Consider the following 15,254-nt stretch of genomic DNA (forward strand, 5'->3'; position numbering starts at 1 on the left):
CTGCCGAGCCCAAGTTGAGTCCAATTCGGAAAAGGCCAATTTTAAGGGTTTTTAGGCATTTGAAAGCCTATAAATACACCCTAGAGGAGGAAAGTAAGGGGACACATAGAGAGGAAGGAAGGAATTACTCGAAGAAAGCCGATTGATCCATCTTAAAAGCCGGTTTCATCATCAAGACTGAAGATCTCCCCTCAACTTCCCTTCTGGAGTTTTGAGTTTTCTTTATGTTTTGTATTCATTATTCTTCTGAGATGTTTTCCTTTTTAGTTATAAACTAAATCCCTTAAATACCTAAGGGGAATGAAACCTAAGACGAATCTTGTTATTATTTTCTGAATTGTATGATAAATATTTAACTTGTTCTTAATTATGTGTTCTTAATTCTTGTTTTGATATCCGGATACTTGATTCAAGATAAGCTCTTATTCGAGGAGGAATAGACCCTGTCTAAGAGTACATTTGTCATAATTAAGTGGAGTTGATTGCGCGCCTAGAGATAGGGTGACAAGATTTTGCCGGATTAGGGTGAAACCTAATAGGGGGATCCATAGATCGAGTTAATGCAACCCTAGAGTGTTAATTAGAGAAAAGTCTTAATTATTCAATCTAGGGATTAGACGTTATTAGTCTTGAATTGGGATAATAACACAACTTAGGAATCTCTACGGAACAAGTTAAATGAATAAATCGTCTGATTCGGAGCCAGAATGACAGGTACAGTGTAGGTGGATTTTTCCTTAGGTATTGTCTTAATTCAATCATTTTCCAAAAGTAATCCCCCAATTCCATTCTTTGTGAATTCTTAGATTAGTTAATTAGTTAGTTAAAACAAAGCTACCTTATTTTTAGGCTAGATAATAAAAAGACAGTCATTATTAGTACTTTTAGTTCCTTTGGGTTCGACAATCCGGTCTTGCTAAAAATATACTACTATTCGATAGGTACACTTACCTACATCGAGATAATAGTTAATTTCAAGAACGATTAATTATAAATATATAAAACTTATCACACAAAATAACGCGATCAAGTTTTTGGCGCCGTTGCCGGGGAACTAAGATATTAGGAACGCTCAATTTTTATTACTTTAACCATTTATTTTTCTTTCAATTTAATTTAATTTAATTTAATTTAATTTATTATTATTATTATTTATTAATTTACTTTTTCTTTCTCTTGACAGGTTTTTATAGTTCATGACTAGAAGAAACCCGTCAGGACCACTACTCTTTGACGAAGAAATCGATCGCACAGTTCGCAAAAACCAAAGAGAAATAAGGCGAAACTTAAGATACACAGAGAACGAGCAAGGGGATGATACTCAACCCCAACCGAAGAGATGACTGACAACCAAGACAATCAGCCACCTCCTGTAATTGCGGTTAATGAAAATCCTACTCCACGCACTATGTATGATTATGCTAAACCTTCTTTAATAGGAACTGAATCGAGCATAGTTAGACCTGCTGTAGCTGCAAATACTTTTGAACTAAAACCTAACACTATTCAAATGATACAGCAATTTGTTCAGTTTGATGGTTTGCAGGATGAGGATCCCAACGCTCATTTAGCAAACGTTTTGGAACTATGCGATACATTTAAAATTAATGGTGTTTCTGATGATGCCATTCGTCTTCGGTTATTCCCTTTTTCATTGAGGAACAAAGCTAAACAGTGGTTGAACTCGTTACCCGAGGGTCAATTACTACTTGGGAACAAATGACCAAAAAATTTTTATTAAAATATTTTCCGCCGGCTAAAACGGCTAAATTACATAATGATATCTCTTCATTTGTGCAGATGGACTTAGAAACTCTTTACGGTGCATGGGAAAGATACAAGGACTTACTGAGAAGGTGTCCTCACCATGGGTTACCGCTTTGGCTTCATGTTCAAACATTCCATAATGGCCTGAATCCTTCGACTCTACAAATGGTTGACGCAGCTGCTGGCGGAACCATCAATAATAAAACATCTGAAGATGCTTATGAGTTTATAGAGAAGATGTCCCTGAATAACTATTAGTGGGAAGTCATGAGGACTAAGCCAACTAAAACAGCAGGCATTTATAACGTCGATTCGGTTACTATGCTGTCAAACCAGGTCGAACTTCTAAATAAAAAGATTGATGGTTTTCTTAGTTCTTCACAGGTTCACCCAGTAATGCAGTGCGAAGCAAGTGGAGGTAGAACAAGCCATTCAGAATACCAACCTTATGGCCACAACATGGATTACGAGCAGTTAAATTACATGGGTAATAATCCTCGATCTCAAAAAAAATCCATATAGTGACACTTACAATGCAGGTTGGAGGAACCACCTAAATTTCTTGTGGGGCGGTCAAGGAAATCAAAGACCATAACATGCTCCGGGTTTTCAACAGCCACCCTATCAACAGGAAAAGAAATCGAACCTTAAAGAGATGCTCACAAAGTTTATCTCAATGTCAGAAACCCTTTTTCAGAACATTGAAACAACACTTAAAAATCAACAAGCGTCAATTTAAGGGCTCGAAACTTAGATAGGCCAGCTTTCTAAACTAATATCCGGACGACCACAAGGTAGCTTGTGAAGTAATATTGAACCCAACCCAAAGGAACAGCTTAACACAAAAATGACGAAGGAGCCGTTGAGCCTGAGCCAGAACCTAGGCAAGAAACTGTGGGAAGCAAAGGTTAAGGTGAGGTAGGTCATAATAAAAACAAATCAGTGAATGTCAAATATAAACCTTGTGTGCCATACCCTAACGCGACAAGGAAAGACCGCTCAGATGAACAATTTGGTAAATTCCTTAAACTCTTAAAAAATTACATATTAACTTACCGTTTATTGAAGCCCTATCACAGATGCCAAAAGTAATGAAACTTTTAAAGGAGCTTTTAGCAAATAAGTGGAAGTTGGACGAGGCATCGCATGTGGAGCTAAACACAGTTTGCTCAGCTATTCTCCAAAATAAATGACCCAACAAACTAAAAGATCAATGGAGTTTTATGATTCCTTGCTTAATTGGTAGTTTAGATGTTATTAGCTGATTTAAGGGCTAGTATTAACGTCATGCCCTACAAAATATTCAAACAATTAGGTCTTAGGGAACCCAAACAGACTAGGATGAGCATTCAATTAGCAGACAAAACTATAAGATTTCCTAAGGGTATTATTGAATATGTGCTATTTAAAATCGATAAATTTATATTTCTCATTGACTTTATTGTTTTAGACATAGAGGAAGATAGCAACCCTCCTTTGATATTAGGAAGGCCCTTTTTAGCAACTGCTAAAACGACTATTGATGTTGGCACAGGTGAACTCACACTCCGTGTTGGATACGAAACAATCACTCTTCAAGGTAGCAATTCTGGCAACACATCGGAAATTAAAGGTGATTGTTTAACCCATTCTACTAAAACTGACAATATGGTACAATCTACTTTACAGGAAATGAGTCTAAGGGAAGCACATGAGTCATTCTCAAGCAATAGTAGAGGACCTGTTCATGAAGATCGAAGGTTACAAATCGAGGAGTTAGATGAATGGCGGACGCATAAACCGAGAACACATGATAAACCAAAACTACGCCAGAACGAGCTCAATACATTTCTAAATCAACTTAAGGTTGGAGATAAAGTCTTATTAGATGCCGCAGATCCTCACATTGTCACTACCACACCGAATGAAGAAATACCTCTTACGGTATTTAGCATTTTCCCATTCGGTACAGTCGAGGTGAGTCATCCCAAGTTCGACACTTTTAAGGTAAACAACACCCGTCTAAAACCTTATTTTGATGAGAATGATAGCAAGAATGAGGAGTATAAACTCCTCAAACCACCATGATCATTCAATGGAGAGGTAAGTCGAGCTTAGACTATAAATAAGCGCTTCTCGGGAGTAACCCCGAGCACTAACTGTATTAACTTCTTTAAAATTTAGTCTTCAACACCTAACTTACTAACAGAGCTTTTGAACACAGGTTTTCCACAAAGACACGGCCAAGAACACGGACGTGCTTAGGGAAGTGTGAAAATAGGGCAATGATTTTCCCAAACATGGGCTACGATAAAATGCCACGGCCGTGCGACATGGCAGTGGTCGAACCTGCCAAAACAACACAGGCGTGCGACACGTCCGTGTGGAAGAACCGTGGGTGAACCTGTTAAAAAAACACGGGCGTGTGTCTAGCACCCGTGGTCGAACCTGTTAGATTGAAATGGGCGTAGGTTTACATACACGAGCGTGGGAGAAGTGAACAACACTAGACACAGCCGTGCGACACGACCGTGTGCACCCACACGCCCGAGGAACACGGGCATGTACTAAATGTCAGACGCTCCCAAACTCAAAATTCGCGAATCACACGGGCTGAAATTGGGGAACACGAGCGTGCTACCTGGTCGTGTGCCCAAAAATCTATAAATAGGCTGCACTATTCATTGTCTTCTTCACCCAAAAACCCTAACCCTAGCCACTGTAAGTCCACACGCCCTCCCCGCCACGCTCGTACGCCGCTTCCAACTTTATTCCTAATACTTATTCTTCCATTTTTTAGCATTTGTTCACTCTTTTACCTTTAACTCCATGCATTTTTAATGCTATAATCTTCATGTATCTCACACTATTTTATCATTCAAGTTTCATTTCTTTTAAGATTAGTTATCATTCATTCCCCATGACATATTTTTATGAAACTCTCATGCCTTATTCACCTAATCTAAATCAATATTCATAGTTTTCAATTGCTTTTGTTATTTACCATTACAACTCATGTTATGTGCCAAATTTATGCTTTTTATATTTCCATGAAATTCGTTGCCCATTCTCATGCTCTTACAATGCCAATGTACGAAATTATTGATAAATGCCAAATTATACATATTTTTACCCCAAATACTTAGCATATTTATGGATGTTTATCACTAGATTTGTGGATTTTGGTGCTCTTAATCTGGTTATTTCATGTTTTGTACTCAGGAGAGCACCAAGAGTCAAAAGGAGCCAAAAAGGCACAAAATGGACCAAATCGAGAAGATGACATGGTCTAAGCCTTGCCACACGGGCTGTTCACATGCCCGTGTCTTTCGAGGGTGTCGACCAAGGCTTTCAAAATTCACACGGCCTGGCCATTGACCCACACGACCGTGTGCAATTTAACGGATCGAACACGGCCGTGGCACATGGGCGTGCCCCTTTTTCAAAGAGTTGTATTTTACACGGAAAAGGATGCTTAGGGAGGAACAAAGCCAATCCAAAGCCTATATAAACACCCTAAGTATGGCTTAGAAAGGGTAGCTCCCCTCTAGAACTTTTTTGGAGAACAAAGCCACATGTCGGGAATTACTTGAAGGAAGCCAGACGATCCATCCCAAAAGCCAGAGCTACTCCAAGACTGAAGATCTCTCTCAGAATTCCTTCAGGGGTTTTAGAGTTTTCTTTATGTTTTGTTATTTTCATACTTTTGATATGTACTTTTATTTAGTTATGAACTAAATCCCCTAAATACCTAAGGGGAATGAAACCTAAGATGAATCTTGTTATTATTTTTTGAATCGTATGATAAATATTTAACTTGTTCTTAATTATGTGTTCTTAATTCTTGTTTTGATATCCCAGGATACTGATTCAAGACATGCTCTTATTCAGAGGAGGAATAGACCCTATCTAAGAGTACATTTGTCATAATTAAGTGGAGTTGATTGCGCGCCTAGAAATAGGGTGAGAAGATTTTGCCGGATTAGGGTGAAACCTAATAAAGGGATCCATAGATCGAGTTAATGCAACCCTAGAGTGTTAATTAGAGAAAAGTCTCAGTTATTCAATCTAGGGATTAGATGTTATTAGTATTGAATAGGGATAATAACATAACTTAGGGATCTCTACAGAACAAGTTGAATGAATAAATCGTCCGATTTGGAGCTAGAATAACTAGTAAAGTCTAGATGGATTTTCCTTAGGTATTGTCTCAAGTCAATCGATTTTCCCTAAAGTAATTTCCTAATCCTTTTCTCTGTGCATTCTTAGTTTAAATAATTAGTTAAATTAAAACAAACCCTTTTATTCTTAGGCTAGATAATAAAAAGATAGTTATTACTAGTACTTTTTGTTCCCTTGGGTACAATATCCCGGTCTTGCCATTACTATACTATTGTTCAATAGGTGCGCTTGCCTTTTCGTCATGATAATAGTTAGTATAGGTTTGATCTTCATTATAAATATTTATTACTTGTTACGAATCACGCGATCAATTATGCTATCAAAATTATTATGTTGGCTGAGATTGGTTAGTACTAGTAATTTTGGTTGAAATTGTTAGTTCAAATTCATGGCTTTTCAAATTCGTTTACCTACTGATATTCTCCTTTATAATTGCAGGCACCATGTCATTCTCAAGTGGTAAAAAGGCCGTTGTCCCTGCTTCAAAGAAAAGGAAGGGAGCGTCATCTTCCTCAAGTCCTACCGCGAAAGTTCGTCACCCTTTCCTGAGGTTCCCCATCGGGCCCCAAGAAGAACTATTCCAAATAATCCAGGCCTGAATTTTAATTGCGGATCGCTGCATTGACTGGGCTGTAATAGAACAAGTTCAGTTGGCTGATGTAATTCGAGACCTCCTAACCACCGACCCTTGGGAGCTTTTCTTTGGGATCATCAAGTCGATGTATCTCAAGCTTACGATGGAATTATGCTCCACATTTCATCTTCAGACTGTGATGACGAACTACGATGATCTCAGCACGGTGCAATTTCGCCTAAGCAGATTAATCTGTTAGCTCAGCGTACCAGAATTCGGTACTGCACTGGGTTTATATACGGAGGAATTGAAGGAGGATAATGACTTACATGCTCTCAACCACCACATCCATCGTTCTCCTTCACGATGTTGGGATGCACTAGTACCAGGTGGGGCCACCTACAATCCTAGCCGCTCCAAGGCGTCGACTCTCTCTCCATCTCTGAGGTACCTACACGCTATTTTGGCTCACACGATTACAGGACGGCGAGAGAGCACTGGTGTCATCAACACTCATCACGCCTACTTTTTATGGTGTATGTTGCACGGGCACGTCATCGACCTTGCCTATTTCATCGCCCTCGTGATTTAGTACCAGACGGAGCGGCATAGGAAGGGGGTCATCTCCATTGGCCCCTATGTTACTCAGTTGGCTCGACACTTTGGGCTCTTCAGCACCGCACCCAAGAATAATCCTTAACCGTCATTGGCCAGATGTCTCCACAAGGCATCTCGAGCATGCTTAGCATGAGAATGATTGAAAAGTGCCGAGGAACCTACCCTCCTCAATATCGTCTCGCCCAATCTGCCGAGGAGAAGGCCTATGAGGACATTTTTGATGATGTCCCTCCACAGCACGAGGACCCACCGACTCAGCCACCACCACCCTCTCATCTAGTTCATGCGGCGGCTTCATATGCTGACATCTCTGAGCGTCTCACTCGATTTGAGCAGCAATATTTTCAACGATTTGACAATATTGATGCTACTCTACAACAGATTTGTTAACACCTCCACATCTCATCGCCAGTCCCACCTCGCGAACCATCTAGCGATGAAGATGTTTAAAAACATTTATTTATTATTTTATGTTTTTAATTTTTATTAAAACTACTTTTTATTTTTATTAAGATTTTAGAATTTTATTTTATTATCAATTTTGGTTATTTCATTAAGAGTAATTATTCTTACTAATATCCCCTAAAAAGTTCCTGATTTTATCACAGTTATATAGAGCTCCTAAGCTCATCATCGCATAAGAACTAAAAACTCCACTAAGAAAGGTTCTCCACGACTGCCATGTCCTGATCGACCATGACCATAGCTACCACTAGATATAATATTCTTTTGGCGCAGGACTTGTGGACTAATGAACCTCTACCACTGCCAGAGTATCCTCCTCCACTCTCGCATCGATTACTCTTCCAAACTCTAATTTGAGGAATTCATCATACAAGAAGTTTCACTTCTCCCCCTATCTTATGATTCCAAATTTATCTTTTCCTATCTATCTTTGTACATTGAGGGCAATGTACATCTTAAGTGTGGGGGGTATTTATTTCATTATCAGAAAAATCCCTGAATGACTGCCTTATTCTCTTGAAAAGCTCTCATATCATTTTTAGGATAAATTTTGATTGATTTATGATTTTGATTGATATATCCTGAATTAAAACATAGGCATTTATGCATTGATTGTTTAAACCTTAAGACATTAGAGAATCAAGCATGATAAGTTGATTTTTAAAATTTAAAATTTTAGGTTGTTTCCTCAAAGTTTAGGTATTACTTTGAGTTGGAATTCACAAGTTTAAACATCAAAAAGCCATAATTTTTGTGACATTTTTTAGCCTTTTGAGCATCTATTAATTCTTTCATGCTCACTTTTATTATTGTTTTGAGCGCGTCAGTATTGAACTGTTATTATAGAACTTACTTGATTATGCATGTCAAGACCACACCATTTGATTTGATATGTCAAAATGAGAAAGGCACTTAGGATTAACCCACTCATGCCATGAAAAGCCTACCTCCACGATTAACCCTTAGTAAACCTCGTTGAGCTAACAAGCCATTTTTTGTATTATCCTTAATATTAACCCTTAACCCATTATTGTTGAAATCCCTTAAATTAATTTGATCCCCAATTTTTTGTCGAGATTGGAATTGAAATAGTTGCTTAGCTAAGTTTTATTCTACTTTATATTTAACTTGTTCTTTAAAAAAAATGTGTATACATCTTAATAGTAGTAACCTTCTGAGCTAAAGAAGTTAAATTCCATATTCTGAGAAAAGCTCTGTTGTACGCAATTAATGACTAGCTATTTTTCTAGTTAGGCAAATTTTTCAAGTCAATCTTGATTCTAACCTTTTCTTTCAGCTTGTGACCACCCCCCTAACCAAGCCTCATTACAACCCTCTAAAGACCTTTTGATTGATGTATCATCTCAAAGTATAGTGATGGAGATTTGAATTTCATGCAAGCCTATGGTAATGACTTTTCATTATTGACTATTGAGTGCTTCATTTATTGTCCTTAAACACCTCGAGTGATTTGAGTGAATCTTTAGTGAGGATGTAAAACTTTGTGAAATTGTGAATACAAGGTAATTACCTAGACGAGGGGAGACACCTATGTTTTCAGAATAAAATCCTCAACTTGGAATGATTGAAACTGTGATGTTCTTTTAGTTGAATTCTTAATGTATGATTACCTATAGATTATTTTGAGATATTATCGATAGAAATTATAAATTGAGAAGAATTTATTTTGATTATGAGTTGAGAATTTTGCTTGAAGACAAGCAAATGCTTAAGTGTGGGGGTATTTGATAAACCGTAATTTATACATATTTTTACCCCATGTTTAACGCATTTTCTGGATTATTTCCCATTAGAATATGTGAATTCGATGCTCATAATGCTTTAATTTCATGTTTTATACTTAGGAGAGTATAGGAGAGCGAAAGGAATGAGAAACAGGCCAAAAACAGAGAAAAATGGGCCAAAGTACAAATTTAACACGGCTTGGACCTCCTCACACAGGAAGACCACACGGCCATGTCAATTTGGAAGATTCGAAGCACGACTCGCACAAGCGTGTCACACGGGCATGTTCCCGCCGGTCCTAAGTTGAGTCCAATTTGGAAAAGGCTAATTTTGAGGGCTTGTAGGCATTCTAAAGCCCATAAATACACCCTAGAGGACGAAAGTAAGGGGACACACAGAGAGGAAGGAAGGAATTACTCAAAGAAAGCCGATTAATCCATCTCAGAAGCCGATTTCATCATCAAGACTGAAGATCTCCCCTCAACTTCCCTTCAACAGTTTTGGGTTTTCTTTATGTTTTGTATTTGTTATTCTTCTGAGATGTTTTCTTTTTTAGTTATGAACTAAATCCCCTAAATACCTAAGGAGAATGAAACCCAAGACGAATCTTGTTATTATTTTCTGAATTGTATGATAAATATTTAACTTATTCTTAATTATGTGTTCTTAATTCTTGTTTTGATATCCCAAGATACTGATTCAAGATAAGCTCTTATTCAGAGGAAGAATAGACCCTGTCTAAGAGTACATTTTTCATACTTAAACGGAGTTGATTGTGCGCCCAAATATAACCCTATTCAGAAAAGGCGAATTTTGAGGGCTCTTAGGCATTCTAAAGCCTATTTAAACACCTAATGAGGCACTTAGGAAGGAGACGCAGAGTAGGAGGCAAGGAATTACTCAAGGGAAGCCGATTGGTCCATCTCAGAAGCCGGATTCATCATCAAGACTGAAGATCTCCCTTCAATTTCCATTCAGCGGTTTTGGGTTTTCTTTATGTTTTGTATTCATTATTCTTCTGAGAAGTTTTCTTCTATAATTATGAACTAAACCCCCTAAATACCTAAGGGGAATGAAACTTAAGACGGATCTTGTTATTATTATCTGAATTGTATGATAAATATTTGACTTGTTCTTAATTATGTGTTCTTAGTTCTTGTTTTAATGTTCCAGGATATTGATTTGAGTTAATGCTCTTATTCAGAGGAGGAATAGACCTTGTCTAAGAGTAAATTTTTCATAATTAAGCAGAAAATTTGTCATAATTAAGCGGAGTTGATTGCACGCTTAGAGATAGGGTGATAAGATTTTGCCGGATTAGGGTGAAACCTAATAAGAGGATCCATAGATCGATTTAATGCAACATTAGGGCGTTAATTAGAAAGAGATTTCAATTCGGTAAATTCTTTAAATTATTAAAGAAGCTACATATTAACTTACCTTTTATTGAAGCTCTTTTGCAGATGCCAAACGCAGTCAAATTCTTAAAGGAGCTTTTAGCAAATAAGCGAAAGTTGGTTGAGGCATCACATGTGGAGCTGAATACGGTTTGCTCAGCCATACTACAGAATAAGCTGGCCAACAAATTAAAAGATTCAGGGAGTTTAAAGATTCCCTGTTTAATTGGTAGCCTAGATGTAAATAATGCTTTGGCTGATTTAGGGGTTAGTATTAATTTCATGCCTTATAAAATGTTTAAGCAACTAGGTCTTGGGAAGCCCAAACAAACTAGGATGAGTATTCAATTACCGGATAAAAAAATCAGATTTCTTAGGGGGATGATTGAAGATGTACTCATTAAAATTGATAAATTTATATTCCCAGTTGATTTCGTTGTTTAAGACATAGAAGAGGATAGTAACTTTCCTTTAATTTTAGGGAGGCCATTTTTAGCAACTGCTAGAACAATAATTGATGTTGGCACATGTGAACTCACACTTCGTGTGGGAGACCAAACAATCACCTTTCAAGCTCGTAATTCGAGTAACACATCAAAAATTGAAGGTGGTTATATAAATCATTCTACTAAAATTGACCATGTGGTGCAACCTACTTTGCAGGAAATAAGTTCGAAGAACCTACATAAGCCACGTTCAAGCAACAACAAAGGACCTGTCTATGAAGAACGAAGGCTACAAATCAAGGAACTAGATGAATGATGGACACAAAAATCGAGAACACCCGATAAACCAAAATCGAGCCAGGACGAGCTCAGCACATTACCAAATCAACTTAAGGTTGGAGATAAAATACTACTAGATGCAGCAGATCCTCGCATTACCACTTCTGAACCTAATGAAGAAATTCCTCTCACGGTACTCAGTATTTTTCCATATGGTACAGTCGAGGTAATTCTCCCCAAATTCAGAACTTTTAAGGTAAACAATACTGTCTTAAACCTTATATTGATAAAGTTGATAGCAGGGATGAGGAGTGTAAACTCCTCGAGCCACCATGATCACACACCAGAGAGGTAAGTCAAGCTTAAATAAGCGCTTCTCGGGAGGCAACCCGAGCACTAACAGTAATGATTTATTTAAATTCTAGTTTTTCATATCTAATCTACTAACTGAGTCTTGAAACACAGGGTTTTCCCATCCAAACAGCCAGGCACACGAGCGTGCCTTAGGCCGTGCACACACCATAGGAGGAGACACGACCGTGCGATACGGCCATGTGAAAATAGGGCAAAAATATTTCCCCAACACGGGATGCGATAAGTCGCCATGGTCGTGTGATAAGGCCGTGGGAAAAACTGCCAAACCAACAAGGGCGTGCGACAAGCCCGTGTTTTGAAACCGTGGGCGAACCTGTCAATTTAGCACGGGTGTTTGACACGCCCGTGCCTAGCCCCCGTGGATGACACTGTCAAACTAACACAGGCGTGAGCTATCATACACGGGCGTAGGAGAAGCGAATGAAGCAAGACACGGTCATGTACACCCACACGCCCAAGGAACACGGGCGTGGGGTGAATGTCAGGTTCGCTTAAATTTAAATATCGCAAAAAACACGGGAAAAAAATATGGCACACGGGCGTGCCCCACGGCCATGTGCCCCAAAATCTATATAAACCCCTTACTATTCATCATTGCCCTCCCCGAAAATCCCTAACCCTAGCCACTGTAACTCCACACGCCTTACCTGCCACGCCCGTGCGCCGCCTACAACACTATTTCCGACGACCCAAACTTCTCCCTTTTGCATTTGTTTACTCTTTTCTCTCTATTTTCTTTAAATATTTTACCTATTTCATGTTTTCTCTGATCCATTTGACTATTGTAAGTGAACATTCATAGTAGAATAATAATACTCGTGCTTCTCATTAAAGAATATTGCCATTTTTCATACTACATTCATCCGTTTTTCTCATTTCCATGGATTTTATGCAAACCCACATGCACTCATGCATTAGATATTCCCGTAGCATTATTCTCATAGTCCTATTTTAATAACTTAATATATTTTCTTTAGTTGTTTTAGTTTTGTTTACTTCATCTAGCACGTGAGTCTCATGAAATATTCCTATTTAGTTTTGTTTTTTCATGCTATTCTTGGGACATATTGGTTGAACTTTGACTTTTCAATGCAGATATACAATGTCATCTTCACGTGGTAAGAAGACCGCTGTCCTCGCCTCGAAGAAGAGGAAAGGAGCAGCGTCATCCTCGGGTCCTACCACGGAGATTAGGCATCCATTCCTCGAGTTCCCATTGGGACCCCAAGAGGAGCTATTTCAGATATTACGGGCTCGATCCCTAGGTGTGGGCCACTGCATTGACTGGGCCGCACTTGAACAAATTCAGATGGTTGAAGCGGTCTGAGCCCTCCTGACGACTGAACTGTAGGGACTTTTCTTTGAGATCATCGAGCCGACATACCTCAGGCTCACGGTGGAACTATGCTCGACCTTCATCTCCAAGTCATCATGACAAACTTCTACGATCTTGGAACGGTCCAGTTCCACCTTGGTGGTCTAGTGCACCAGTTGAGCGTACCCGAGTTCAAGATTGCACTAGTGCTGTACACGGAGGAGTTCATGGACGACAATGAACTCGACACCCTCCACCGCCACATCCACTACTCTCCCTCAAAGTGTTGGAAGGACCTCGTCCCTGCCTCGGCCTCCTATGATCCTAGCCGCTCTAAGATACGCTATCTTGGCCCACACTCTGAAGAGAAGACGAGAGAGCATTGGCGTCGTTAACACTCAGGACGCCTATTTCCTATAGAGCATGGCGAACGGGTAGGTCTTTGACCTTGCCTACTTCATCGCCCTCTCCATCCGCCATTAGACGGAGTGACATAGGAGAGGGGTCATCTCTATCGGGCCCTATGTGACTCGATTAGCACGACACTTCGGGCTCCTCAACACAGCAGCACAATCATCCTCCCTCACTCTCATCAGCCAAATGTCCCCACAGGGCATCTTGAGCATGGTAAACATTTGGATGATCAAGAAACGACGTGGCACCTACCCTCCTCAGTATCGACTCGTCTAGTCCACCGAGGAGGAGGACCCAGAGGACATTATTGATGATGTCCCTCCACGTCATGAGGACCCATAGTCTCAGCCACCACCCATCCATCATCCGGTTCATGCGGCGGCATCATACTCTGACAGCTCTGAGCACCTTACTCGATTTGAGCAGTAGTGTTTTCAGCGTTTTGATCACATTGATGCTACACTTCACTAGATTTGTCAGCACCATCTTACTGCCACCACCACCTTGCGAACCATCCGGTGATGACGATGTTTAAAAACTTATTATTTATTATTTATTATTTTCAATTTTATCTTTATTTATCTTCTTTAAGTACTTTATTTTATTTTCCTTTAATATTAGTTTAATTTTAGTTTTTACGATTTTTTATTTTCGGCTATTTCATTACGAGTAATTATGCTTCTTTATATTTCCTAAAGAGTTCCTGATTCTATCACAGTTATAAAGAGCTCCAAAGCTCATCATCGCATAGGAACTAAAAACTCCACTGGAAAAGGTTCTTCACGACTGCCATGTCCTGCTCGACAACGACCATAGCTACCACCAGATATAATATTCGTTTGGTACAGGACTTATGGGCTAATGAACCTCTACCACCACCGGAGTATCCTTCTCCACTCTCATCATTGCCTTGGCCGATTATTCTCAATAACTCCAAATCAAGGAGTTCATTCATCATTCAGGAAGTTTCACTTCTCTCCTTATCTTATGATTATTTATCTATATTTTTCAATATATCTATTTTTATACATTGAGGGCAATGTACATCTTAAGTGTGGGGGGGTTTATATCATCATTAGAAATCCCTGAATTTCATCTTATTCTCACGCGAATCACTCATATCACTATTATAATGAATTTTAATTAATTTATGATTTTTATTGATATGTCTTGAATTAAAACATAGGCATTTATGCATTGATTGTTTAAACTTTAATACATTAGGGAATCAAGCATGATAAGTTGATTTTTGAAGAATTATAAACTTTTAGGTTGTTTCCCTAAGTTTAGGTATTATCATGAATTGAAATTCATAAGTTTAAACATCAAAAAGCCATAGTTTTTGTGAGGTCTTAAGCTTTTAGAGCATATTTTATTTCTTTCATGCTCACTTTTATTATAAGTGCGTCAGTATTGATTTGTTATTCTAGAACTTGCTTGATTATGCATGTCAAGACCACACCATTTGATTTGATATGTCAAGATGATAAAGGCACTTAGGTTTAACCCACTCACTTCACAAAAGCCTACCTTCATAATTGACCCTTAGTGAACCCTTTTGAGCCTAACAAGCCATTAATTGATTTACCCTCAATATTAACCCATAACCCATTATTGTTGAAATCCCCTAAGTTGATCCCTATTTTTGTCGAGATTTGATTTGAACTAATTGCTTAGCTATGTTTTGCTCTTCTAAA

The 15,254-nt window shown here is 38.7% G+C and overlaps 1 non-coding gene across 1 annotated transcript; it reads right to left on the reverse strand.

The window, feature by feature from the left end:
- Positions 1–1,768: 1,768 nt before the first annotated feature.
- Positions 1,769–1,874, reverse strand: LOC128282745 (small nucleolar RNA R71). The gene has a single exon (XR_008273100.1). It is a non-coding gene; the product is annotated as a small nucleolar RNA R71 (small nucleolar RNA).
- Positions 1,875–15,254: the final 13,380 nt, after the last annotated feature.

Source organism: Gossypium arboreum, chromosome 10 (assembly GCF_025698485.1).
Source record: "Gossypium arboreum isolate Shixiya-1 chromosome 10, ASM2569848v2, whole genome shotgun sequence".
Taxonomy (NCBI): domain Eukaryota; kingdom Viridiplantae; phylum Streptophyta; class Magnoliopsida; order Malvales; family Malvaceae; genus Gossypium; species Gossypium arboreum.